General features: G+C 46.0%; 1 long non-coding RNA gene across 3 annotated transcripts in view; it reads right to left on the bottom strand.

Annotated features, from left to right (window-relative positions):
• Positions 1–27,163, bottom strand: part of LOC134928196 (uncharacterized) — a 100,491-nt gene that overhangs the window by 2,311 nt on the left and 71,017 nt on the right. For 2 of the 3 annotated variants that reach the window (XR_010177850.1, XR_010177852.1), the window contains exon 4: positions 22,213–22,313. The exons of the other annotated variant lie outside the window; for it this stretch is intronic. This is a non-coding gene — a long non-coding RNA (uncharacterized LOC134928196). The remainder of the gene's footprint in view (positions 1–22,212; positions 22,314–27,163) is intronic. 3 annotated transcript variants of the gene reach the window in all.

Genomic DNA, 27,163 nt, shown 5'->3' with positions numbered 1-27,163 from the left:
GGGACTCCGTAAGGACCATGGGGAATAGCGGCTCCGCAGGAGACTGGGCACAAAAGTAAAGCTTTAGAACTACCTGGTGTGCACTGGCTCCTCCCCCTATGACCCTCCTCCAAGCCTCAGTTAGGATACTGTGCCCGGACGAGCGTACACAATAAGGAAGGATTTTGAATCCCGGGTAAGACTCATACCAGCCACACCAATCACACCGTATAACTCGTGACCTAAACCCAGTTAACAGCATGATAACAGAGGAGCCTCTAGAAAAGATGGCTCACTACAGCAATAACCCGATTTTTTGGTAACAATAACTATGTACCAGTATTGCAGACAATCCGCACTTGGGATGGGCGCCCAGCATCCACTACGGACTACGAGAAATAGAATTATCGGTAAGTAAATTCTTATTTTCTCTAACGTCCTAAGTGGATGCTGGGGACTCCGTAAGGACCATGGGGATTATACCAAAGCTCCCAAACGGGCGGGAGAGTGCGGATGACTCTGCAGCACCAAATGAGAGAACTCCAGGTCCTCCTCAGCCAGGGTATCAATTTTGTAGAATTTTACAAACGTATTTGCTCCTGACCAAGTAGCTGCTCGGCAAAGTTGTAAAGCCGAGACCCCTCGGGCAGCCGCCCAAGATGAGCCCACCTTCCTTGTGGAGTGGGCATTTACAGATTTTTGGCTGTGGCAGGCCTGCCACAGAATGTGCAAGCTGAATTGTACTACAAATCCAACGAGCAATAGTCTGCTTAGAAGCAGGAGCACCCAGCTTGTTGGGTGCATACAGGATAAACAGCGAGTCAGATTTTCTGACTCCAGCCGTCCTGGAAACATATATTTTCAGGGCCCTGACAACGTCTAGCAACTTGGAGTCCTCCAAGTCCCTAGTAGCCGCAGGCACCACATAGGTTGGTTCAGGTGAAACGCTGAAACCACCTTAGGGAGAAACTGAGGACGAGTCCTCAATTCCGCCCTGTCCGAATGGAAAATCAGATAAGGGCTTTTACAGGATAAAGCCGCCAATTCTGACACGCGCCTGGCCCAGGCCAGGGCCAACAGCATGACCACTTTCCATGTGAGATATTTTAACTCCACAGATTTAAGTGGTTCAAACCAATGTGACTTTTGGAACCCAAAATCTACATTGAGATCCCAAAGTGCCACTGGAGGCACAAAAGGAGGCTGTATATGCAGTACCCCTTTTACAAACGTCTGAACTTCAGGGACTGAAGCTAGTTCTTTTTGGAAGAAAATTGACAGGGCCGAAATTTGAACCTTAATGGACCCCAATTTCAGGCCCATAGACACTCCTGTTTGCAGGAAATGTAGGAATCGACCCAGTTGAATTTCCTCCGTCGGGCCTTACTGGCCTCGCACCACGCAACATATTTTCGCCAAATGCGGTGATAATGTTTTGCGGTTACATCCTTCCTGGCTTTGATCAGGATAGGGATGACTTCATCCGGAATGCCTTTTTTCTTTCAGGATCCGGCGTTCAACCGCCATGCCGTCAAACGCAGCCGCGGTAAGTCTTGGAACAGACAGGGTCCTTGCTGGAGCAGGTCCCTTCTTAGAGGTAGAGGCCACGGATCCTCCGTGAGCATCTCTTGAAGTTCCGGTTACCAAGTCCTTCTTGGCCAATCCGGAGCCACGAATATAGTGCTTACTCCTCTCCATCTTATCAATCTCAGTACCTTGGGTATGAGAGGCAGAGGAGGGAACACATACACTGACTGGTACACCCACGGTGTTACCAGAGCGTCTACAGCTATTGCCTGAGGGTCCCTTGACCTGGCGCAATACCTGTCGAGTTTTTCCCAACGGTTTATAATCATGTGGAAGACTTCTGGGTGAAGTCTCCACTCTCCCGGGTGTATACTGCTGACAGTGCTATCACATGATTTTCCGCCCAGCGAAGAATCCTTGCAGCTTCTGCCATTGCCCTCCTGCTTCTTGTGCCACCCTGTCTGTTTACGTGGGTGACTGCCGTGATGTTGTCCGACTGGATCAACACCGGCTGACCTTGAAGCAGAGGTCTTGCTAAGCTTAGAGCATTGTAAATGGCCCTTAGCTTCAGGATATTTATGTGAAGTGATGTCTCCAGGCTTGACCATAAGCCCTGGAAATTCCTTCCCTGTGTGACTGCTCCCCAGCCTCGCAGGCTGGCATCCGTGGTCACCAGGACCCAGTCCTGAATGCCGAATCTGCGGCCCTCTAGAAGATGAGCACTCTGCAACCACCACAGGAGGGACACCCTTGTCCTTGGTGACAGGGTTATCCGCTGATGCATCTGAAGATGCGACCCGGACCATTTGTCCAGCAGGTCCCACTGGAAAGTTCTTGCGTGGAATCTGCCGAATGGGATTGCTTCGTAGGAAGCCACCATTTTACCCAGAACCCTTGTGCATTGATGCACTGAGAGTTGGCTCGGTTTTAGGAGGTTCCTGACTAGCTCGGATAACTCCCTGGCTTTCTCCTCCGGGAGAAACACCTTTTTCTGGACTGTGTCCAGGATCATCCCTAGGAACAGAAGACGAGTCGTCGGAACCAGCTGCGATTTTGGAATATTGAGAATCCAATCGTGCTGCCGCAACACTACCTGAGATAGTGCTACACCGACCTCCAACTGTTCCCTGGATCTTACCCTTATCAGGGAATCGTCCAAGTAAGGGATAACTAAAATTCCCTTCCTTCGAAGGAATATCATCATTTCGGCCATTACCTTGGTAAAGACCCGGGGTGCCGTGGACCATCCATACGGCAGCGTCTGAACTGATAGTGACAGTTCTGTACCATAAACCTGAGGTACCTTGGTGAGAAGGGTAAAATTGGGACATGAAGGTAAGCATCCTTGATGTCCCGAGACATCATGTATCTTCCAGGTTCGCAATCACTGCTCTGAGTGACTCAATCTTGAATTTGAACCTCTGTATGTAAGTGTTCAAAGATTTTAGATTTAGAATCGGTCTCACCGAGCCGTCCGGCTTCGGTACCACAACAGTGTTGAATAATACCCCGTTCCCTGTTGCAGGAGGGGTACCTTGATTATCACCTGCTGGGAATACAGCTTGTGAATGGCTTCCAAAACTGTCTCCCTGTCAAAAGGAGACATCGCTAAAGCCGACTTTAGGAAACGGCGAGGGGGAGACGTCTCGAATTCCAATTTGTACCCCTGAGATATCACCTGAAGGATCCAGGGGTCTACTTGCGAGTGAGCCCACTGCGCGCTGAAATTCATTGAGACGGGGCCCCCACCGTGCCTGATTCTGCTTGTAAAGCCCCAGCGTCATACTGAGGGCTTGGCAGAGGCGGGAGAGGGTTTCTGTTCCTGGGAACTGGCTGATTTCTGCAGCCTTTTTCCTCTCCCTCTGTCACGGGGCAGAAATGAGGAACCTTTTGCCCGCTTGTCCACGAAAAGACTGCGCCTGATAATACGGCGTCTTCTCATGTTGAGAGGCGACCTGGGGTACAAACGTGGATTTCCCAGCTGTTGCCGTGGCCACCAGGTTTGAAAGACCGACCCCAAATAACTCCTCCCCTTAATAAGGCAATACTTCCAAATGCCGTTTGGAATCCGCATCACCTGACCACTGTCGTGTCCATAACCCTCTACTGGTAGAAATGGACAACGCACTTAGACTTGATGCCAGTCGGCAAATATTCCGCTGTGCATCACGCATATATAGAAATGCATCTTTCAAATGCTCTATAGGCAATAATATACTGTCCCTATCTAGGGTATCAATATTTTCAGTCAGGGAATCCGACCACGCCAACCCAGCACTGCACATCCAGGCTGAGGCGATTGCTGGTCGCAGTATAACACCAGTATGTGTGTAAATACATTTTAGGATACCCTCCTGCTTTCTATCAGCAGGATCCTTAAGGGCGGCCATCTCAGGAGAGGGTAGAGCCCTTGTTCTTACAAGCGTGTGAGCGTTTTATCCATCCTAGGGGGTGTTTCCCAACGCACCCTAACCTCTGGCGGGAAAGGATATAATGCCAATAACATTTTAGAAATTATCAGTTGTTATCGGGGGAAACCCACGCATCATCACACACCTCATTTAATTTCTCAGATTCAGGAAAACTACAGGTAGTTTTTCCTCACCGAACATAATACCCCTTTTTGGTGGTACTCGTATTATCAGAAATGTGTAAAACATTTTTCATTGCCTCAATCATGTAACGTGTGGCCCTACTGGAAGTCACATTTGTCTCTTCACCGTCGACACTGGAGTCAGTATCCGTGTCGGCGTCTATATCTGCCATCTGAGGTAACGGGCGCTTTAGAGCCCCTGACGGCCTATGAGACGTCTGGACAGGCACAAGCTGAGTAGCCGGCTGTCTCATGTCAACCACTGTCTTTTATACAGAGCTGACACTGTCACGTAATTCCTTCCAACAGTTCATCCACTCAGGTGTCGACCCCCTAGGGGGTGACATCACTATTACAGGCAATCTGCTCCGTCTCCACATCATTTTTCTCCTCATACATGTCGACACAAACGTACCGACACACAGCACACACACAGGGAATGCTCTGATAGAGGACAGGACCCCACTAGCCCTTTGGGGAGACAGAGGGAGAGTTTGCCAGCACACACCAGAGCGCTATATATATATACAGGGATAACCTTATATAAGTGTTTTTCCCCTTATAGCTGCTGTATTGTTAATACTGCGCCTAATTAGTGCCCCCCTCTCTTTTTTTAACCCTTTCTGTAGTGTAGTGACTGCAGGGGAGAGCCAGGGGAGCTTCCCTCCAACTGAGCTGTGAGGGAAAATGGCGCCAGTGTGCTGAGGAGATAGGCTCCGCCCCTTTTTCGCGGACTTTTCTCCTGCTTTTTTATGGATTCTGGCAGGGGTTAAAATTCATCCATATAGCCCTGGGGGCTATATGTGATGTATTTTCGCCAGCCAAGGTGTTTTTATTGCTGCTCAGGGCGCCCCCCCCCTAGCGCCCTGCACCCTCAGTGACCGAAGTGTGAAGTGTGCTGAGGAGCAATGGCGCACAGCTGCAGTGCTGTGCGCTACCTTGTTGAAGACAGGACGTCTTCTGCCGCCGATTTTCCGGACCTCTTCTGCCTTCTGGCTCTGTAAGGGGGCCGGCGGCGCGGCTCTGGGACCCATCCAAGCTGGGCCTGTGATCGTCCCTCTGGAGCTAATGTCCAGTAGCCTAAGAAGCCCAATCCACTCTGCACGCAGGTGAGTTCGCTTCTTCTCCCCTTAGTCCCTCGATGCAGTGAGCCTGTTGCCAGCAGGTCTCACTGAAAATAAAAAACCTAAAACTAAACTTTTCACTAAGCAGCTCAGGAGAGCCACCTAGTGTGCACCCTTCTCGTTCGGGCACAAAAATCTAACTGAGGCTTGGAGGAGGGTCATAGGGGGAGGAGCCAGTGCACACCAGGTAGTTCTAAAGCTTTACTTTTGTGCCCAGTCTCCTGCGGAGCCGCTATTCCCCATGGTCCTTACGGAGTCCCCAGCATCCACTTTGGACGTTAGAGAAATTGTGATTATTACAGGTTTTTTTCAAAATACCAAAACTGTATAAGGGGGTTGAGTTACTTAGAGGGGTATATTCATTTACAGTCGGAAGTTCCGACAGGGTGGAAAGTTGGAACTTTCCGCTGATAATCAGAACTTTCCGACACTTCAATATTCAATTGAAGTGCCGTTTTTCCGCCCTGTCAGAACTTCCGACAAATCGAAAAACACATGGATGAGCGGAATACTTGTGTTTTCGACTCCGCCGCGATCGAAAACGGTCTATTTTCGACCATTCATTTTCGCCCATAAGAGAGAGCATAAATAAATGATCGGAATGGGAAGGGAAATGCGTGGAAACGGCCCACTATTGAATTCCGACGTGTCGGATCCTGTCTGTCTGAGAGAATCCGACTGTAATTGAATATACAGTACAGTACCCCTTAGAGAGAATATGTCCATTATTGAGAAATATGATTAGTATGACTTTTTTAGGTAAAGTCAGATTCATTGCCTAACAAGGAATTAGACTATTTTATTTGGAGTGTATCAGCAACCACTTTATTGAAGCGCCTCCTTTTCAACATTATTTAAACCACTTCTACATCTCAGTCCCACTAACAGGGGACTTTAAGGGGGAGCAGCATTTTATAACTTTGTTGGTTCAGGATTAGGATATAGAATCTTATTCAGGTCACTGAGCACCTGCATGTTCTATTCTGTGCGTTCATGGCCAGAGAATGAGATTGCAAAGCGCAAACGGGGGCGATGCAGATGTGCGGGGGTGTCAACTTGGCGTTGAGTGGGCGTGGAGTAGGAAATGGGGGCAGGTTCGGGGCAGCCGTGAAAATCATAAACTCCCATGTGAAGTACGGGTAGAACAGCTAGTATATAATAAAATTTAAAATAACGGCATGATCCACGATGGTGTCATCCAAGAAAGATGAATAGAATGATGTGAAACCGCATCCATTTCCTCTACCTTCCTTGCATCAATGTTTAAGGGGGGGAAAAAATACCGACAGCCAGAATCCCAACCACCAATGGGTATTCCTACTCATTTGGTGGGTGCACGCCACCAACCGAGTGGGAACATAACCTGTGGTGAGCAAAGCGAGACACTGGGCCTGAAGCATGGCGAGTGCAGCGAGCCCGCAAGGGGACTCGCTGGCTCGCAGTTTGGATCCCAACAGACAGGATGCTGCTGTCAGTATACTGACAGTTAGCATCCCATCTGCCAGTAATACATATGTATTCTCTCTCTCTCTATATATATATATATATATAGAGAGAGAGAGAGAGAGAGAGAGAGAGAGAGAGAGAGAGAGAGAGCGAGAGAGAGAGACTCCACAATGGCGGCACTCAAGGTCTAAATAAATTCACCATACACTAAGCAGCGTTATTTCAAGTAGTGTATGGTGAATTTATTTAGCCCTGGAGTGCTGCCGTTGTGGAGTCTGTATCTGGGTTACGGAGTTTGCCAGTGATGTGCACCGGGCGCAGAATAGATGGTATTGGAGTGCCGGTTAGCAAAAGGAATATTAGATAGATAGATATAGATATATATGTACAAACACACACGTGTGTGTGTGTATATATATATATATATATACGTGTGTGTGTGTGTGTGTGTGTGTGTGTGTGTGTGTGTGTGTGTGTGTGTGTGTGTGTATATATAATATATATATACAGGTTGAGTATCCCTTATCCAAAATGCTAGGGACCAGAGTTATTTTGGATATGGGATTTTTCCGTATTTTGGAATAATTAGATACCATAATGAGATATCATAGTGATGGGACCTAAATCTAAGCACAGAATGCATTTATGTTACATATACACCTTATACACACAGCCTGAAGGTAATTTTAGCCAATATTTTTTATAACTTTGTGCATTAAACAAAGTTTGTGTACATTGAGTCATCAAAAAACAAAGGTTTCACTATCTCACTCTCACTCAGAAAAGTCCGTATTTCGGAATATTCCGTATTTCGGAATATTTGGATATGGGATACTCAACCTGTATATGTATATGTGTAAAGTTTTCCTAAAAATAGGGAAAGCAGAGGGGCTGTAGGCTCTATCCACACCTGAAGGATACATTTTTTCGCTACAGCTGTTATGGATATTAACAATTTCCGAACCCACTCTGCTACTCGAGTGCCTTTGGGTGGGATGCCAAATATTGCCGATTCAGAATTGAAACGCAGGCAATTTAGTAGATGACGGTTAACATAAACCTATACAGGAGCCCAAAATCTCCATATTACTGGACACCCTCATAAACAATGCATTAATTCAGCCCTTTGAGAGCTGCACCTAGGAAACAAAAGGTCTTCCGTCATCCCCATAAGGTGTCTACGATAAGATGACAAATATGTCCTATTAACTATGTTCAGAAATAACGCTACATAGGATGCTGCAGGGTTTAGCTTGATGGATGCCTCAAGTGTGCATAGCAGCTTTTTTTGTGGTCAAAGGGCCCGATTGATTATTGAACTGACAGGCAGAGGCATTCGCGGGGCATTCGCGGGGTGGTCGGAGCAGCTTTGCATTTGCAGCCCTTAGCAATGCAAATGCAGGAGGAGGTGAATACCACCTCCTGCCTCCATTTGCGATGCAATCGCAAATCAGATGAACATCGCGACCGTCGGTCGCGATGTTCATCTGCGACAGCAGGCAGAGTACGCCATGTGGGAGAAAGGGCATGTGTGCAGGACTCAAACAGCGGGGATTTGCAAAGAGGATCTTGGATGCGATCCGTAATGAATCCGGTCCAAAGATGGGGGCCAATTCATCATGAATTGCAAAAGTGTTAAAATTGCTATTTGTCAATTTTATCACTTCTGCGCATGCGCAAGGACTTAAACTTCAATTGCATGTCGGGTGCCGGGGCACCGACGGGGAAAACATTTTTAGACAACGACGCACCGTTTGGGGGTGCGGTCCAGACAACGCATTCATGTCTGGACCGTTTGTGGGGAGGGCCCCTTTAGCTCCGTGACGTCACATACAGCAGTTGCGACCCACATGATGGGTGCATAGAAAGAGGGCTACTCTTATGTGATTGCTTCGCTGATTAACAAAGTGCTCGCATGCTAGCGGAAGGGGTGGATCCGGCATGCGGAGTGGACTTGCACTGTGCTGGGTGTCCCCCCGCATGTCAGTGTAAAGGTTTGTAGTTGTGCGATTTTCCACATAACTACAACCTATGCTGAATCGGGCCCATGGTCTCTCCATTGTTCCAACCCAGTTTTCTGTGTATCATATTGTAAAGTAGCATGAAGGAACGAATAACACGTCAGATGTGTTAAGCCTGGAGAAGTGATAAACCAGTGATAAGTGCAAGGTGATAACGCACCAGCCAATCAGCTCCTAACTGTCGATTTACAAATTGGAGATGATTAGCTTGTGCGTTATCACCTTGCACTTATCACTGCTTTATCACTGTTTTATCGGTTATCCAGGCTTAATACATCTGCCCCAATATGTCGAGATTGATCTACATGAGGGATTCCCCCCATCGACGTGTCCTCCAAAGAGTTATTACAGCCATCCGGAGAGAGCACTTACATATTTTTTGCGGAAAACTTGCATGTTTTTACAAATCGCAACCTATTACATTTGGCCCTTAGACTGTTTGTTTATCATTTTCACATGCATGCATAAATGACTTTTAGTATATTTCATTCTTATATGTTTCTGTTATATAGTTATATTGTTGGCATGTACTGTATATACGCTAGGCAGTCACAAAGGAAAATAACCAGCAGTGTTGTAATATGTAAAATATTCTCACTGGTCCTGTACAGTGTAATAGAAACACACTAAATCATTAAAAATGAAATATTACTTTATTGAGAGTTTTCCTTTTACATAATTTGATCTAGTTAGAGCATTGATGGGCAAAAAAGGCGGGTCCAAGGGCCCCTGAAAGGTGTCACCAAGGGCAGGGCCAGATTTAGGGCCACATGGTTCAGGGGCTGAAAATATTCAAGGGTCTATACTGAGATGGGGGGGAGCTGTGACCATTGCTGTGGGGGTGTGGCCAGAGCCACGTAGGTGTTTACATCCAGTGCAGGATTACCAAATAGATAGAGTAGGCACCAGCCTATGGGCCCCATGCCTTATATGGGCCCTGCGACAACGAATCAAAATAATATTGATTTGATCTTGAAAGAAAATTACAATCAAGCTTTCTTAAAATGTTTACAAAAATAAAATTAATCAACTCAGATAAACAAAAACTTTACATTTACAGAGAAAATACTGTATTAATGTAATGTACCCATGAACAACTTAAAGTTAGAGATGAGCAGGTTCGGTTCTCAGAGAACCAAACCTTACCGGACTTCACGCTCCGAGCCCATATCCGAGTCAGGATTGGGTTTTCCTGCCTGACTCGAAAACCAAAACGAGGCAAAACGTCATCATCCCACTGTCGGATTCTCGCGGGGTTTGAATTCCGTATAAGGAGCCGCGCGTCGCCGCCATTTTCACTCCGGCATTGGAGAGTGCAGAAAGAGGACGTGTCTCTGTTCTCTCAGTGTCCGCAGTGTCCATGTCTTGTGCTGCATCTGTCCAGTCACAGTGTTGTGTCCTCTGCTGCCATATGTCACGATCCGGGTACTGAGACATCGTTTTCTACCCGTCAGATGTCTCCTGAGGCTGGCTCAACGAGCCAGGGCTGGGCTTTAACTATGGTTATGGTTACTGCCTACAGCGCTGGTATCAGCGGCCTCCTCAGTAAATGTACTCACGGTGGTGCGGCACTCTCGGCCCCGTCGCGGGCGTCATTGTCACGCCTTTGGTCCTCTGCTGGATTTGCGTCCTCAGTGTGCCCTGGCTGCCACTTCCATCCCTGTGGCCGCTGTGTGCGTCTGGGCGCGTGGAGTCCGGCTTCTGCGGCCTCCGCCGCCATTGTTGTTTGTATTCATGCTTCACAGTACTTAGTTCTTCTGGTTCTGTTAATGGGCGCAGCCATCTTGGTCTTTGACACATGATACCCATTCATCTATCCTCAGTGCTGCTGGAGCCATGTCATAATTGCCAGATCAATCCCAGTTATGCAGCAGGTATAAATATCCTGTCCCAGCTCCCAGAAGATTGTCAGTGCTTCCATTGTCTATCCTGTGAGTACAGTGTGCAGTTCACTGTGGACTTCTCCTGCGTTTCAACCTGACTCCTTGGTGGTTTCCTCCTGCGGTGTTGTTCCAGCTCTCCAGTGTTTAAGCTCTGTGGTGCAGCCTGTCATCTTTGCTCCTGCACCCAGTGCTAACAAAAGGGTTATGCTCCGGCTTTCCAGTAGCCACTCTCCAGTTACCCTCTGTGTTCCTGCGAACCCCAGTTTCCTCTACAGTTCTCCTGCGAACCCCAGCTTCGCCTACAGTTCTCCTGCGAACCCCAGCTTCTTTTACAGTTCTCCTGCGAAACTCAATTTCTTCTACAGTTCTCCTGCGAACCACAGCTTCTTTTACAGTTCTCCTGCGAACCTCAATTTCTTCTACAGTTCTCCTGCGAACCCCAGCTTCGCCTACAGTTCTCCTGCGAACCCCAGCTTCTTTTACAGTTCTCCTGCGAAACTCAATTTCTTCTACAGTTCTCCTGCGAACCACAGCTTCTTTTACAGTTCTCCTGCAAACCTCAATTTCTTCTACAGTTCTCCTGCGAACCCCAGCTTTGCCTACAGTTCTCCTGCGAACCCCAGCTTCTTTTACAGTTCTCCTGCGAACCTCAATTTCTTCTACAGTTCTCCTGCGAACCCCAGCTTCTTCTACAGTACTCATGCGAACCCCAGCTTCTTCTTCAGTTCCCCTGCGAACCCCAGCTTCTTCTACAGTACTCCTGCGAACCCCAGCTTCTTCTACAGTACTCCTGCGAACCCCAGCTTCTTCTACAGTACTCCTGCGAACCCCAGCTTCTTCTTCAGTTCTCCTGCGAACCCCAGCTTCGCCTACAGTTTATCTACTAACACCAGCTTCATTTAGAATTTACATGAGCACCCCCAGTATTATTTACAGTTCACCTGCTTCACGTTATACCTCACCTGGGTACCCAAATATTGTACTGAACTTTCACGCTCATTCCGGATTACTGGTCCTAACCAGCTGTATTATATTCACCTGTGACTTTTATTTGTTTCATTGCACCATATTTGACTTTTCATTTAATAAACACCCTTAAAGATATCTCCAGTTGTTGTGGTCACGCCTTCGGGCACTTACTGCTACTGTCTAACGCATGTCTAGGAGTCCACTCACTCCTCCTAAATTCCGGTACCTGTCAGCCCCTATAACTGAGGCTTCCAGCTACCTTCCCCAGCCCTCAGTTGTGACACCATATGTCCAGTGGTGCTGTGTTGTGCTGCAAAGGTTCAGTGGTGCTGTGTTGTGCTGCATCTGTCCAATCACAGTGCCATATGTCCAGTGCTGCTGCTGTCCCTTACAGTGTTGCTGTGTTGTCCTGCATCAGACCACTGGTAGTGTCCTGTGCATCAGTCTGTCCAGTGACCAGTCACAGTGTTGTCCTCTGCTGCCATATGTCCAGTGCTGCTGTATAGGGTGCTGTGTTGTGCTGCATCAGTTCAGTGGTGGTGTATTGTCCTGCATCAGTCCAGTGGTGGTGTCCCTGTGCACAATCCAGTGGTATATGTCCAGTGGTACTGCCGTATAATTCCAGTAATCATGCCGTATAATTCCAGTGGTACTGTCGTATAATTCCAGTAATCCTGCCATATAATTCCAGTAATCCTGCTGGATTATTCCAGTAATCCTGCCGTAATATTCCAGTGGTACTGGCGTATAATTCCAGTAATCCTGCCGTATAATTCCAGTAATCCTGCGGTATAATTCCAGTGGTACTGGCGTATAATTCCAGTGGTACTGTCATATAATTCCAGTAACCCTGCCGTATAATTCCAGTGGCACTGACGTATAATTCCAGTAATCCTGCCGTATAATTCCAGTAATCCTGCCATATAATTACAGTGGTACTGGTGTATAATTCCAGTAATCCTGCCGTATAATTCCAGTGGTACTGTCATATAATTCCAGTAATCCTGCCGTATGATTCCAGTGGTACTGCCATATAATTCCAGTAATCCTGCCGTATAATTCCAGTAATCCTGCCATAAAATTACAGTGGTACTGCCGTATAATTCCAGTAATCCTGCTGTATAATTCTAGTAATCCTGCCGTATAATACCAGTGGTACTGGCGTATAATTACAGTAATCCTGACGTATAATTACAGTAATCCTGCTGTATAATTCCAGTGGTACTGACATATAATTCCAGTAATCCTGACGTATAATTCCAGTAATCCTGCCGTATAATTCCAGTGGTACTGGCATATAATTCCAGTAATCCTGACATATAATTCCAGTAATCCTGCCGTATAAATAAAGTAATCCTCCCGTATAATTACAGTGGTACTGTCGTATAATTCCAGTAATCCTGCCGTACAATTCCAGTAATCCTGCTGTATAATTCCAGTGGTACTGTTGTATAATTCCAGTAATCCTGCCGTATAATTCCAGTAATCCTGCCATATAATTCCAGTGGTACTGCCGTATAATTCCAGCAATCCTGCTGTATAATTCCAGTAATCCTGATTTATAATTCCAGTGGTACTGGCGTATAATTCCAGTAAACCTGCCGTATAATTCCAGTAATGCTGCAGTATAATTCCAGTGGTACTGGTGTATAATTCCAGTAATCCTGTCGTATAATTCCAGTGGTACTAGCGTGTAATTCCAGTAATCCTGCCGTATAATTCCAGTAATCCTGCCATATAATTCCAGTAATCCTGCTGTATAATTCCAGCGATCCTGCCATATAATTCCATATAAATCCATATAATTCCGTATAACTCCAGTCCAGTGGTGCTGCCATATAATTTCAGTGGTGCTGTCCTGTGCTGTATATTATTTACTCCAAATAAAGGGGTTATTAATATTTCATCCAAATAATTTTTACAGGGTTTGCCCTGTGAGGTGTAGGGGTACGCTCTCCTGTGCCACATATTGTGTTATATAACTCCAGAAATATAATGGAGAACAAACATTTGGAGGATAAAATAGGGAAAGATCAAGAACCACTACCTCCTAGTGCTGAAGCTGCTGCCACTAGTCATGACATACACAATGAAATGCGATCAACGTCGTCTGCCAAGGCCGATGCCCAATGTGATAGTAGAGGGTTTGTAAAATCCAAAAAGACAAAGTTCAGTAAAAAGACCCCAAAAAATAAATTGAAATGGTCTGAGGAGAAACATAAAGTTGCCAATAGCCATTTACGACATGGAGTGGCAAGGAACGGCTAAGGCCCTGGCCTATGTTCATGACTAGTGGTTCAGCTTCACATGACGATAGAAGCCCTCATCCTCCCGCTAGAAAAATGATAAAAGTAAAGCTGGAAAAAGCACAGCAAAGAACTGTGCGCTCTAAGATAGTATCACAAATCCCCAAGGAGAGTCCAAGTGTGTCGGCGGTTGCGATGCTTGACCTTCCCAACACAGGACGGGAAGAGGTGGCTCCTTCCGCCATTTGCACACCCCCTGAAAGTGCTGGAAAGAGCACCCACAGTCCAGTTTCTGATATTCAAATTGAAGATGTCACTGTGGAAGTACACCAAGATGAGGATATGCGTGTTGCTGGAGCTGAGGAGGAAGTTGATGATGAGGATTTTGATGGTGATGTCGTTTGTATAAATGAGGCACCGGGGGAGACACCTGTTGTCCGTGGGATGAAGAAGCCCATTGTGATGCCTGGACAAAATACCAAAAGAGCCACCTCTTCGGTGTGGAATTAATTTTCCACAAATCCGGACAACAGGTGTCAAACCGTGTGTTGACTCAATCTGTAATAAGTAGGGGTAAGGATGTTAACCACCTAGGAACATCCTCCCTTATGGTCACCTGCAGCGCATTCATTAGAAGTCAGTGTCAAGTTGTGAAACTTTGGGTAAGAGCGTAAGCAGTCCACTGACACCTAAATCCCTTCTTCCTCTTGTACCCAAGCTCCTGCAAGCCACACCACCAACTCCCTCAATGTCAACTTCCTCCTCAATCAGGAACATCAGTAGTCCTGAAGGCCATGCCACTGGCAATTCTGAGGAGATTGACTGTCCAACAGTCCATTGTGAGGAAGATGAAATATGACAGCAGTCATCCTGTTGCAAAGCAGATAACTGAGGCCTTGACTCTTATGTTGGTGTTAGACGTGCGTCCGGTATCCGCCATTAGTGCAGTGACAAATGATGGAGGAATTGTGTCCCTGGTACCAAATCCCATCTAGATTCCACTTCACTAGGCTGGCAATAGAGAGAATGTACAGAGACGTCAGAAAAAGTGTCGTTAGTGTCCGAAAAAATGCGGTTGTATCCAGTGTCCACCTAACCATGGACAAGTGGAACAGGCAGACTAAGGACTATATGACTGTGACAGCCCACTGGGTAGATGTATTGCCTCCCGCAGCAACAACAGCAGCGGCACCAGTAGCAGCATCTCGCAAATCCAAACTCGTTTCTAGGCAGGCTAGACTGTGTATCACCACTTTCCATAAGAGGCACACCGCTGACAACCTCTTACAGAAACTGAGGGACATCATCGCGCTTTGGCTTACCCCACTTACATTCTCCTGCGGATTTGTGATATCGGACAACGCCACCAATATTGAGCTAAGACGGAGCGATTCCACCAAGTATGTGGGACTTGTGGATGGAGCCCTTCATTTGCTTTGCCAGGATTCAAGGGTGGTCAATCTGTTAAATACAGAGCACTTCATTTTGGCCAACGTGCTCGATCCTAGGTTTAAAGCCTACGTTGTATCTCTCTTTCCGGTAGACACAAGTGTGCAGAGGTGCAAAGACCTGCTGGTGAGTAAATTGTCAACTCAAGCGGAATGTGACCCATCAACAGCTCCTCCTTCAATTTCTCCCGCCACTGGGGCTGCAAGGAAAAGGATAAGATTTCTTAGCCCACCTGCTGGCGGTGATGCAGGGCAGTCAGGAGTAAAAGCTGACATCTGGTCCGGACTGAAGGACCTGCCAACGATTACTGACATGTCTACTGTCACTGCATATGGTTCTGTCACCATTGAAAGAATGGTGGAGGATTATATGAGCGACAGCATCCACGTAGGCATGTCAGACTCTCCGTATGTATACTGGCAGGGAAAAAAAGCAATTTGGATACCCTTGCAAAAACTGGCTTTATTTTACCTAAGTTGACCCCCTTCCCCCCCCCCCCCTCCAGTGTGTACTCCGAAAGAGCGTTTAGTGCAGCCGGTAACCTTGTCAGCGATCGACGTAGGAGGTTACTTCCAGAAAATGTGGAGAAGATGATGGTCAACAAAATGAATTATAAATTCCTCCGGGAAGACCTTGACCAGCAATTGTCTCCGGAAAGTACACAGGGACCTGTGATGGTGGATTCCAGTGGGGACGAATTAATACTCTGTGAGGAGGGGGATGTACACAGTGAAAGGGGTGAGGAATCGGAGGATGAGGTCGACATCTTGCCTCTGTAGAGCCAGTTTGTGCAAGGAGAGATTGATTGCTTCTTTTTTGGTGGGGGCCCAAACAAACCAGTCATCTCAGCCACAGTCATGTGGCAGACCCTGTCGCTGAAATGATTGGTTTGTTAAAGTGTGCATGTCCTGTTTATACAACATAAGGGTGGGTGGGAGGGCCGAAGGACAATTCCATCTTGCACCTCTTTTTCTTCTGTGCATCATGTGCTGTTTGGGGACTATTTTTTTAAAGTGCCACCCTGTCTGACACTTCCGTATATGTCCAGTGGTACTGCCATATAATTCCAGTGATATTGCCATATAATTCCAGTGATATTGCTGTATAATTCCAGTGGGAATTGTTTGTGTCGCTTGGCTTAGTCATACAGCTACCTCATTGCACCTCTTCTACATCTTTGCATGAGGTGCTGTTTGGGGCCTTTTTTTTTATATCTGCCCTCCTGTCTGCCACTACAGTGCCACTCCTAGATGGGCCAATTGTTTGTGTCGCTTGGCTTAGTCATACAACAACCTCAGTGCACTTCTTTTTCTTCTTTGGGTCATGTGCTGTTTGGGGCCTTATTTTTTTATATCTGCCCTCCTGTCTGCAACTGCAGTACCACTCCTAGATGGGCCAGGTGTTTGTGCTGTACACTTGTGTCGCTTAGCTTAGTCATACAGCGACATCGGTACAACGTTTAAGCCTAAAAACAATATTGTGAGGTGTGAGGTGTTCAGAATAGACTGGAAATTAGTGGAAATTAATGTTATTGAGGTTAATAATACAGTAGGATCAAAATTACCCCAAATTATGTGATTTTAACTGTTTTTATGTTTTTTTCAAAAATCATCCAGATCCAAAACCAAAACACGAAAGGGTGGTTTTGGAAAAACCAAGCCAAAACAAAAACACGAAAGTGGAATTAGATCCAAAACCAAAACACAAAACACGAAAAGTGCCAGCCACACATCTCTACTTAAAGTACAAAAATTATAGACATCGGATTCACATTAAAGTTTCCAGATCGCAGACTGTTGGTTGGTAAAATTAAAAATGTATTAGGAGATTATTTGCGAGGGGGGCTCCGACATTTTGACTGCCTAGGAGCCTCCACAAGGTTTAATCTGGCACTGTGTCCACCCCCTACACTATCAGTCCCACTGTCTCTCTAAATATGTTGAAGAAACATGGCATAAGTCATACTTGCCTACTCTCCCGGAAAGGCCGGGAGGATCCCGAAAATCATGTGGCACTCCCGGCCCCCTCAGGAACGTGGACAAGTCTCCTGCATGGTGCTCCCCCTTCCCCACCACCACCGCACCCCACCGCTCACCACATATCCCGGTCACCATGGCATCCCATCACACAGAAGGGGCGGGGCGATAATGCGATTTGGGTTACATTACATCATTGTAGCCCCGCCCCCTGCTTTACACTGCCAGTAATGTGGGCATTGTAAAGCGGGCAGCGGGGCTACGATGTCACGATCGCATCACCACACCACCATATCGCCTCATCCACTCCTCCATACCGCCTCCTCCACGCCCCCTCCTATGTGAACTGGTTGCTCCCTCCCGGAGGGAGCAGCCACAATGTAGGCAAGTATGGCATAATTGTGTGAGAAAACTAGAAATATAATTTTAACACATGTGATTTATGGCCAATTGTATGGCCAGCTGTGCAGCTGGTCAACAAAATGTTGTCATGATGATGGGCCCCACTGCTAATATTGCCCTGACCCTGAGTCATTCTTTCTGCATTAATGTCAGATTTGCTTTGTAAGACTTGTTTAAGAGGAATAAACCAGAGCATCATGTGGAAACACAAATACAGAAGAGCATACACATAATGGGGCAGATGTATATTAACCTGGAGAAGGCATAAGGAAGTGATAAACCAGTGATAGGTGCAAGGTGATAAGCGCCTAACTGTCAATTTGCACAGTGGAGCGGATTGGCTGGTGCGTTTATCACCTTGCACTTATCACTGGTTTATCACTTCCTAAAGGCCCCCATCCACTAGGGAGTTTTATCTCAGCAATGAGTTGGATCCATTTTTTCCTGCAATCTGGCTGGGAGCTTCCTGGGAGCTCTGCGATTGCGATTTGCTACTTGAGTGTATTTTTTACATGTGATTTTATTTATCACATGCAATCTAACGTTATTAAACCTATTTCTGTGTGATTGAGATAAATATAACGGTCAGCCCGTGTGATCTGCGATTGCGATGCGAGGCACACGGAGGCATGCCTTGCATTGCAATCGCACGAAAAGGACATGCAATGTGACACTTTTCATGCAATCCATCTCAGCAATTAGTCTCTATCACATAAAAACAGGCCATTAAGCACTAGTGGATGGGGGGCCTATATGCCTTCTCCAGGTTAATACATCATAATTGTAAACTGTCACAGCTGCCCAGTTTTGTATCCAAAAGTTGATGATGTACAGTGCATCTGGAAAGTATTCACAGCGCTTCACTTTTTCCACATTTTGTTATTATGTTAAAGCCTTATTCCAAAATGGAATAAATAATTTTTTTCCCTCAAAATTGTACACGCAATACGCCATTATGACAACATGAAAGTTTTTTTTAGATTTTTGCAAATTTCTTAAAAATAAACAACTAAGAAATCACATGTACTGTATATAAGTATTCGCAGCCTTTGCTCAACTTTTTTTTTACTTTGTTGATGCACCTTTGGCAGCAATTACAGCCTCAAGTCTTTTTGAATATGATGCCACAAGCTTGGCACACCTATCTTTTGGCAGTTTCGTCCATTCCTCTGGCTCCTCTAAGCCATTTTCAGATCTCTCCAGAGATGTTCAATGGGATTCAAGTCTGGGCTCTGGCTGGGTCAAGGACATTCAGAGTTGTCCTGAAGCCACTCCTTTGATATCTTGGCCGTGTGTTTAGGGTCGTTGTCCTGCTGAAAGATTAACCATCGCCTCAGTCTGAGGTCAAGGGCGCTCTGGAGTAGGTTTTCATCCAGGATATCTCTGGACATTACTGCATTCATCTTTCTCTCTATCCTGACTAGTCTCCCAATTCCTGCCGATGAACAACATCCCCACAGCATGATGCTGCCACCACCATGCTTCACTGTAAGGCATACTTGCCTACCTGACCCTCTCCATGAGGGAGAAAATGCTCTGTTCCTGGACTTTCCTGGTAATGTATGATTGCCATCACCTGTGGTGAAACACCTTTCTTATCAATTAACTAGCTCACCACAGGTGATGGCAATCATACATTACCAGGAAAGTCCAGGAACAGAGCATTTTCTCCCTCATGGAGAGGGTCAGGTAGGCAAGTATGCTGTAGGGATGGTATTGGCCTGGTGATGAGCAGTGACTGGTTTCCTCCAAACAAGACGCCTGGCATTCACACCAAAGAGTTCAATATTTGTCTCATCAGACCTGACAATTTTGTTTCTCATGGTCTGGGAGTCCTTCAGGTGCATTCTGGCAAACTCTAGGTGGGCTGCCATGTGCTTTTTGCTAAGGAGTGGCTTCCGTCTGGCCACTCTACCATACAGGATGATTGGTGGATTGCTGCAGATATGTTTGTGCTTCTGGAAGGTTCTCCTCTCTCTACAGAGGAATGCTGTAGCTATAACAGAGTGACCATCGGGTTCTTGGTCACCTCCCTGACTAGGGCCCTTGTTCCCCGATCGCTCAGTTTAGACGGACGGCAAGCTCTAGGAAGAGTCCTGGTGGTTCCGAACTTCTTCCATTTACTCTGATGATGGAGGACACTGTGCTCATTGGGACCTTCAAAGCAGCAGATATTTTTCTGTACCCTTCCCCAGATCTGTTGCTCGAGACAATCCTGTCTCGGAGGTCTACGGACAATTCCTTTGATTTCATGCTTGGTTTGTGCTCAGATATGCACTGTAAAGTGTGAGACCTTATATAGACAGGTGTGTGCCTTTCCAAATCATGTCCAATCAACTGAATTTACCACAGGTGGACTCCAATTAAGCTGTATGAACATCTCAAGGATGATCAGTGGCAGGGCCGAAACTAGACTTGTCAGCACCCGGGGCAAGGAAGCATTTTGGCGCCCCCCCGCATTACACAAAAAATTATCATGTTATCAAATATTTAGAAAGGGGATACCATTGAACAAAATTGCGCCTCATGTGCCCCAAATGTCCTAAGCATCTGTCACATAGCCCCTGTGTGTCCCCACACATTGCACCACATTACTGCACTACATGATTACACTAAGTGCCCTTTATATTGCACTACACTAGGTACATGCCCCTATATGCTGCACTACATTACTACACTATCTCCCATACACTGCACTACATTACATGCTCCTAACACTACGTACATGCCCCTATATGCTGCACTACATTACTACACTATCCCCTATATGCTGCACTACACTACTACACCATCCCCTATATGCTGCACTACATTACATGCTCCTATACACTGTACTACATACCCTATATGCTGTACTATATATTACTTCATTACACTACACTACACTACACTACACTACATCTACATTACCAACAACAACACTGCAGGCAGGTATCCCCATTTTACACAGTGCGCCAGGCAGATATCCCCATTTTACACAGCGCGGCAGGCATATATCCCCATTTTACACAGTACGCAGGCAGATGCCCCCATATTACACAGTACGCAGGCAGATGCCCCCATATTACACAGTACGCAGGCAGATGCCCAGATATTACACAGTACGCAGGCAGATGCCCCCATATTACACAGAACGCAGGCAGGTGCCCCCATATTACACAGTACGCAGGCAGATGCCCCCATATTACACAGTACGCAGGCAGGTGCCCCCATATTACACAGTACGCAGGGGGGTGCCCCCATATTACACAGTACGCAGGCAGATGCCCCCATATTACACAGTACGCAGGCAGATGCCCCCATATTACACAGTACGCAGGCAGGTGCCCCCATATTACACAGTACGCAGGCAGGTGCCCCCATATTACACAGTACGCAGGCAGATGCCCCCATATTACACAGTACGCAGGCAGATGCCCCCATATTACACAGTACGCAGGCAGGTGCCCCCATATTACACAGTACGCAGGCAGGTGCCCCCATATTACACAGTACGCAGGCAGATGCCCCCATATTACACAGTACGCAGGCAGGTGCCCCCATAATACACAGTACGCAGGCAGATGCCCCCATATTACACAGTACGCAGGCAGGTGCCCCCATAATACACAGTATGCAGGCAGGTGCCCCCATTTTACACAGTGCGGCAGGCAGGTATCCCCATAGGCAGGTGTCCCCATTTTACACAGTGCGGCAGCGGCAGGCAGGTTTCAAGTTGGGGGGGAGAGAGAGAGAAAGAGAATACTTACGTCTTCCCGCTCTTCGGTCCCGCCGCCTCACGTCCCTCGCGCCGGCCGCCTCCTCCTTCATGCTTATCGCCTCTCCCCGAGCGCTCCTGCTCGGAGGGCGGGGCTTCGCGGAATGACGCGTTTGCGTCGTGACGTCACGACGCAACGCGTCATTCCACGAAACTCCGCCCCCCGAGCAGGAGCGCTCGGAAGAGGCGATAAGGAGTAGAAACGGCACTGCCGCCGGGTCTCTCTCAGCGCCCCTCTAAATCCTGCGCCTGGGTCACATGCCCCCCTAGCCCCCTAGTTTCGGCCCTGTCAGTGGAAACAGGATGCACCTGATCTCAATTTTGAGCTTCATTGCAAAGGCTGTGAATACTTATGTACTTTTGATTTCTTAGTTTTTTATTTTTGATAAATTTGCAAAAACCTAAAAAAAATTATAATACTTTTTTCAGGTTATTATAGGGTATTCTGTGTAGAATTTTGAGGGGGAAAATGAATTTATTCCACTTTGGAATAAGGCTGTAACATAACAAAATGTGGAAAAAGTGAAGCTCTGTGAATACTTTCTGGATGCACTGTATGTAGTGTTGGGATAAGCAAAGTGCAGCACTCCAGTTGCTCTGAAAATACAAATATCAGCATGTCCTGCCAAATGTTTGATGTTAGGTCATGCTAAATCTGTGGCAAGACATGCTGGGATGTGTAGTTCCAAAATAGATGGAGTGCCAGACATTGTCTACCGATGCTCTAATGGAAGAATACATGATAGTAAACACCCTTTATTTTTTGTACTATTGTATTTGCACTGTATATGGGGTTATTTGTTGATGGTAGTACAGTTAACTTTATCATCCGATTCTTACCCTAATTAAGTTTAAGACACAAACCCGTGCTATATTTAGCTGCAGTATTCTTTGTATTTTTTGCACATTTTTTGGTGCCTTCTCATTCTGGAATATTGTTTCTGCAAAAGTCAAGAAGACATTTGTTTTATTAAATCAATTACTTAAGCTGGACATACACTGAGTTACGGTCATTAGGTCGACAAGACTTAGGTCGACAGTCATTAGGTCGACCATTATTGGTCGACATGGTCAAGAGGTCGACATGGTCAAAGGGTCACCATGCATTAGGTCGACACTGTCAAAAGGTCGACATGGAAAAGGTCGACATGAGTTTTTAAAAAAATCTTTCCGTTTTTGAATTTTGTCATACTTTACGATCCATGTGGACTACGATTGGGAACGGTAACCTGTGCCGAGCGCAGCAGTAGCGGAGTGAGTCACCTTGCCCGAAGCATGGCGAGAGAAGCGAGCCATGCGAGGGGACACGGTGCACTAATTGGGGTTCCCCGTCACTTTCCAAAGAAAACGACAACAAAAAAAGTAAACAAAACTCATGTTGACCTTTTCAATGTCGACCTTGTTCATGTCGACTTAATGACCATGTTGACCTTTTGACCATGTCGACCTAATGACTGTCGACCTAAATCTTGTTGACCTAATGACTCATACCCCTATACAATTATCTGGCAGATCTAGCTGGTTGGAATGAAGAGAATTTGATCTAGTAACGGATGAGAATATGCTAGTTTGTACATAAGCTTCTCATTTCAACTTCTTGTGTGCAGTTTCCAGCATAGCCTGCAAACAGCATTACCAGGGATAGCTTGCCATTCCCTGTGAACTGTATTGCTACTGCTGATTATTCACACATATCCCAGTGTGCAATAACTGAATAATCCTGTCTCCACATTTCCTACATTATCATCCAGCACTGTTACTACAGTCTGTTACTGATTACTGCCATTACTGGTTTCCACGTCATTACCTACCTTCAGGGGTGTATCTAGGGGTCCGAGCACCCCTGACAAAATAAGGGACTGGCACCCCACCCTTTTTTAAATAGGGACAGCGTGCCATAAATGGGAGTGGTCTCATGGAAAAAGGCATGGCCACAGAATAGTACCCACAATTCAAATGACAGTACACGCTGATGCCCCTTCCTTGCATTACACCGCACAGTAGCGTATGTTATTCACATTACACCACAGAGTAGCATCCGTTATTCACATTACACCACAGAGTAGCATCCGTTATTCACATTACACAACCACAGTAGCATCCATTATTCACATTACACCACAGAGTAGCATCCGTTATTCACATTACACCACAGAGTAGCATCCGTTATTCACATTACACCACAGAGTAGCATCCGTTATTCACATTACACCACATAGTAGCATCCGTTATTCACATTACACCACAGAGTAGCATCCGTTATTCACATTACACTGCACAGTAGCATCCGTTATTCACATTACACTGCACAGTAGCATGTGTCAAAGTCAGAAAAATATCTCTATGCACACTGCCATATTTGCACCTCATTCAGGTCCGCGCTGCGCATGCTTGCGCTCTCCCGTGAGTGCGCATACCCGCTGTTGCGTGCACCCGCTGGTGCTCGGTATGCGTATTTACGGTAAAGTTTGTGTAGTCGTAGCGTGCGACTCAATCGTTACATATTTTCACTAATAAGGTATTTTATAGATCATGGTCCCTTTGATAGATTCTGAAAGTTTGGTTAACATAGCATGTTCCTGAACAGAGAGATCCCTCTTTGTATTGTACGAAGGGTCTAACAGGGGTCATACAGTAGTGTTTGGTACCCATCGGAAGAGTATTTAAATAGCAATATTCCGGTGTTGGTTTGGAGCGGATTAATCGCTCGTGCGAATGGTTATGGACATAAGAAGTTTATGTCCATTTACTATTATTTGTTCTTACTTAGTCATGTGGCGGGAAACCCAGTATCCCACCCACCTGAACAGTTGGAAACAGTCACAGCCCACCTGTATGAATCAACCTATGACCTTTTGTTATAATGCGAAGCCGAATTCCTGTGTCCAATGGACAATGAGATTGTAGGGACCATTGAATTGTATTGTGTGTGGGGCATAAATAGGCAGGCCGACCATATCCAGATTCACTCTCATCAACGGTTCTCATTGCTGATAATCGGGAGCTGGATATCGAGGCGCATGCGATCGTTCCCCTTGTGCGTAAGTTTTCTCCGTAATCATATTGTCTTACTGTGAGCCATCTCTCTCTCTCTCTCCCTACTCTTTCTCTCGTATTTTCCTTTAATTGTACTGTATTGTATTTCCCGTGTAGTTATCTGGTTAGTTAGTCTATGTTATATTGTAGTGTATCATTTGTACTGTGATTCCTTTTGCAAGTATAATAGTTATAATACATATAATAGGTTTTGGACCCTAAGCCCAGGTATCTGTGTATTCTTTATAGGGTTAAGTATTCTCTGAGCGTCGGTGACGCTCAAGCAGCTTTGTAGTTAATCAGGTTACACCAGGTTGCACTTACACTCTGTCTCTACACTAAAGTATACTGTGTATCTCATTGTTAAAGGTATAGATATAAAGGTTTTAACGTTGTAAGCGTCTGCACCGCTGGTGATCTCCTCGTGGTCCCGAGCGTACGCTACGCTATAGCGAATCATTACGTTAGTCGGCAGCCAATAGCGTGCCTGCCTGTGATCACTGGGCCGTAAGCGAACGTGACGCTTGAGCGTCTCGACTACGGTTGAGCGATCGCTACACAACTTGCGTACCCTTACGGTACTTCTTACGTAGATAGCGTACAGTGTTCTTAGACCTCTTAAAGTGTTTTATATACGATAAATATTCAGCTTTATCAATTGGCGGCTCGCCCGTCCTTCACATATCTGCACTAGGTAGATCAGCAGACATTATCCCTCAGCAAAGGGCGGGAGGTTGTATCCCTCGTAGTGCTGACAGGATAAGCGTCTGCTTCGCTTAGGTAAAGAGTGCTGAAGGAATCCGGGAACCGGAGGTAAGAACAAAATGCTAGTGTCTTTTAAAACTGTTTATTTTTCTGTCTTGCGTACACACGCACGCACACATATATATATATCTACATTTCTTTTTCATTTGTGTATTTTCGTATATCACTCTCCTGTCTGCCAGTTTTATAGTTGATAAAAGTGCTAAAAGAGAGTTGCCGTTATTTCATAGTTTAAGAATAGATAACATAGTTAAAGGATAGACAAACACACAGTTTTGCCTGGGAGATAAGGCGAAGTCAGTGTGTTGTGTGGTAGATGATCAAGGATCATCTACATTGATAAAAGTATAAATTGTGTTACGGTGGATCTTTGCTTTGCGTATACGTGTCTCTAACAAAGACTTGCGTACGCAATCCAAAGGCCGACGCACGCAGCGTACGTTACGCAACGGAGCGTTCGGTTACGCCCACGTAGCTCAAGTCACGATAAGTTGATTTTTAATGCAAAGCGATAAATAACGCAAAGCGATAAATAACGCGAGGCGAGAAATAACGCAAGTCTATTTTTGGGTGTCCGAAATTTAATTAACAGATCCTGCTCCTAATTGGTAACACACCTGATCTAAAGAAAAATTTCTGCGCAGAAATAGAAATAGAAACAAAAGTGTACATGTGATGAGTGAGTGTTTTTACAATTTTTAAAGGTTGAACCACAAGAAAAGTCGAGTACTCGTGAGGTACATGCGTGTAAGTGACGTGCACGGTGGCTAGGGAGGCATCCCTGGTTAAATATACAATTTTGAGCATTAGAGTATAGCAGACCAGGAGGTCATACTGTAACAAGACCAGGAGGTCATAGCAGACCAGGAGGTCCAGGTACAGCCGACAAGGAAGTCCGCTATACAGTTCACAGGCACAACACCGAAAAGGGTTGGTGCAACACCCATATAGGCCATATAAGCTCTGGCTGAAGGAATTCGCAGCCGTAATTTTCGATTCCATTGGTCTTTCCGTACATAAGCTTAGTTGTTTGTGTACTGAACGATTGGACCGCACGTAATTGTGTACATTAGTTAGTAATCTGACCTAATACCATTAGAGTAAAGGGGTCACAAACGCTATTTGTACACTTTAACGTGATTTGTGTAATTTTTTTATTTTAAGGGAAGTTTGCTGCTCACTCAGGAACTATCCAGCAACCAATAGTTGCTGGAAAGAGTAAGTGTTCTTCGGATAACCCTCGCAGGTTCCAGTAAATAGAGGTTCAGGTCGCAGGGGCCCTAGGTCGAGTACGCCAGCACCATATCGGTGTGATCAGGTCGTATTGGTCGGCGTGGGCGAGTGAGTGGGGTACTCGGTAAACCGCCACCGTCAGCCTATTTTGGACATTTGGTTTTGCGTAAGAGTTGGCTAAATAAAGCAACACTTTCGAACTATGGGGGCCACTTGTTCAGGTAGGGGGCGATCAACCTCGGTTCGGGTTGATTCAGTGGTCCGACCAATTGGGTCGGCCAGGTATATAATGTGTGAGAAATATGGAAGTCACACAGAAACTTTATGTGATGAATGGGAGAGAATGACAGTACATGACGGGGAGAAATTCCCAAGAGTAGGTAGCTTCAGCTCAGAAGTGTTACAAAATTTAAGGAGGAGGATATGTCTCATAAAATCAACAAAGAGACGAATCCAGCATTATGATTATTTACAGTTGTGGCAACAGGAAGGTGAGATACAGAGAGGTTTGGCTCAGGCGGCGGGATCTGGCTCTAACAGAAAACTGATTGCCACGGCCCCACCGCCACCATATATATCAGGAGAGAAGTTGATTGCGGAGAAAGACGCACTAAGGTGTAACACAAAATCACTTAGTAACTGTGTAAATGTTAATGATAATGTTAACCCATTAACCCATGCAAGTATTAACCCGTGCAAGTTGTACCCTGTTTTGAACTTTCCTCAGGAGTGTGATCAAGAGGACGAATCGGCAACG

This window comes from Pseudophryne corroboree, chromosome 5 (assembly GCF_028390025.1).
Source record: "Pseudophryne corroboree isolate aPseCor3 chromosome 5, aPseCor3.hap2, whole genome shotgun sequence".
NCBI classification, from domain to species: Eukaryota; Metazoa; Chordata; class Amphibia; order Anura; family Myobatrachidae; genus Pseudophryne; species Pseudophryne corroboree.
The sequence above is the reverse complement of the archived record's forward strand: the minus strand, read 5'-3'. Positions and strand labels throughout refer to the sequence as shown.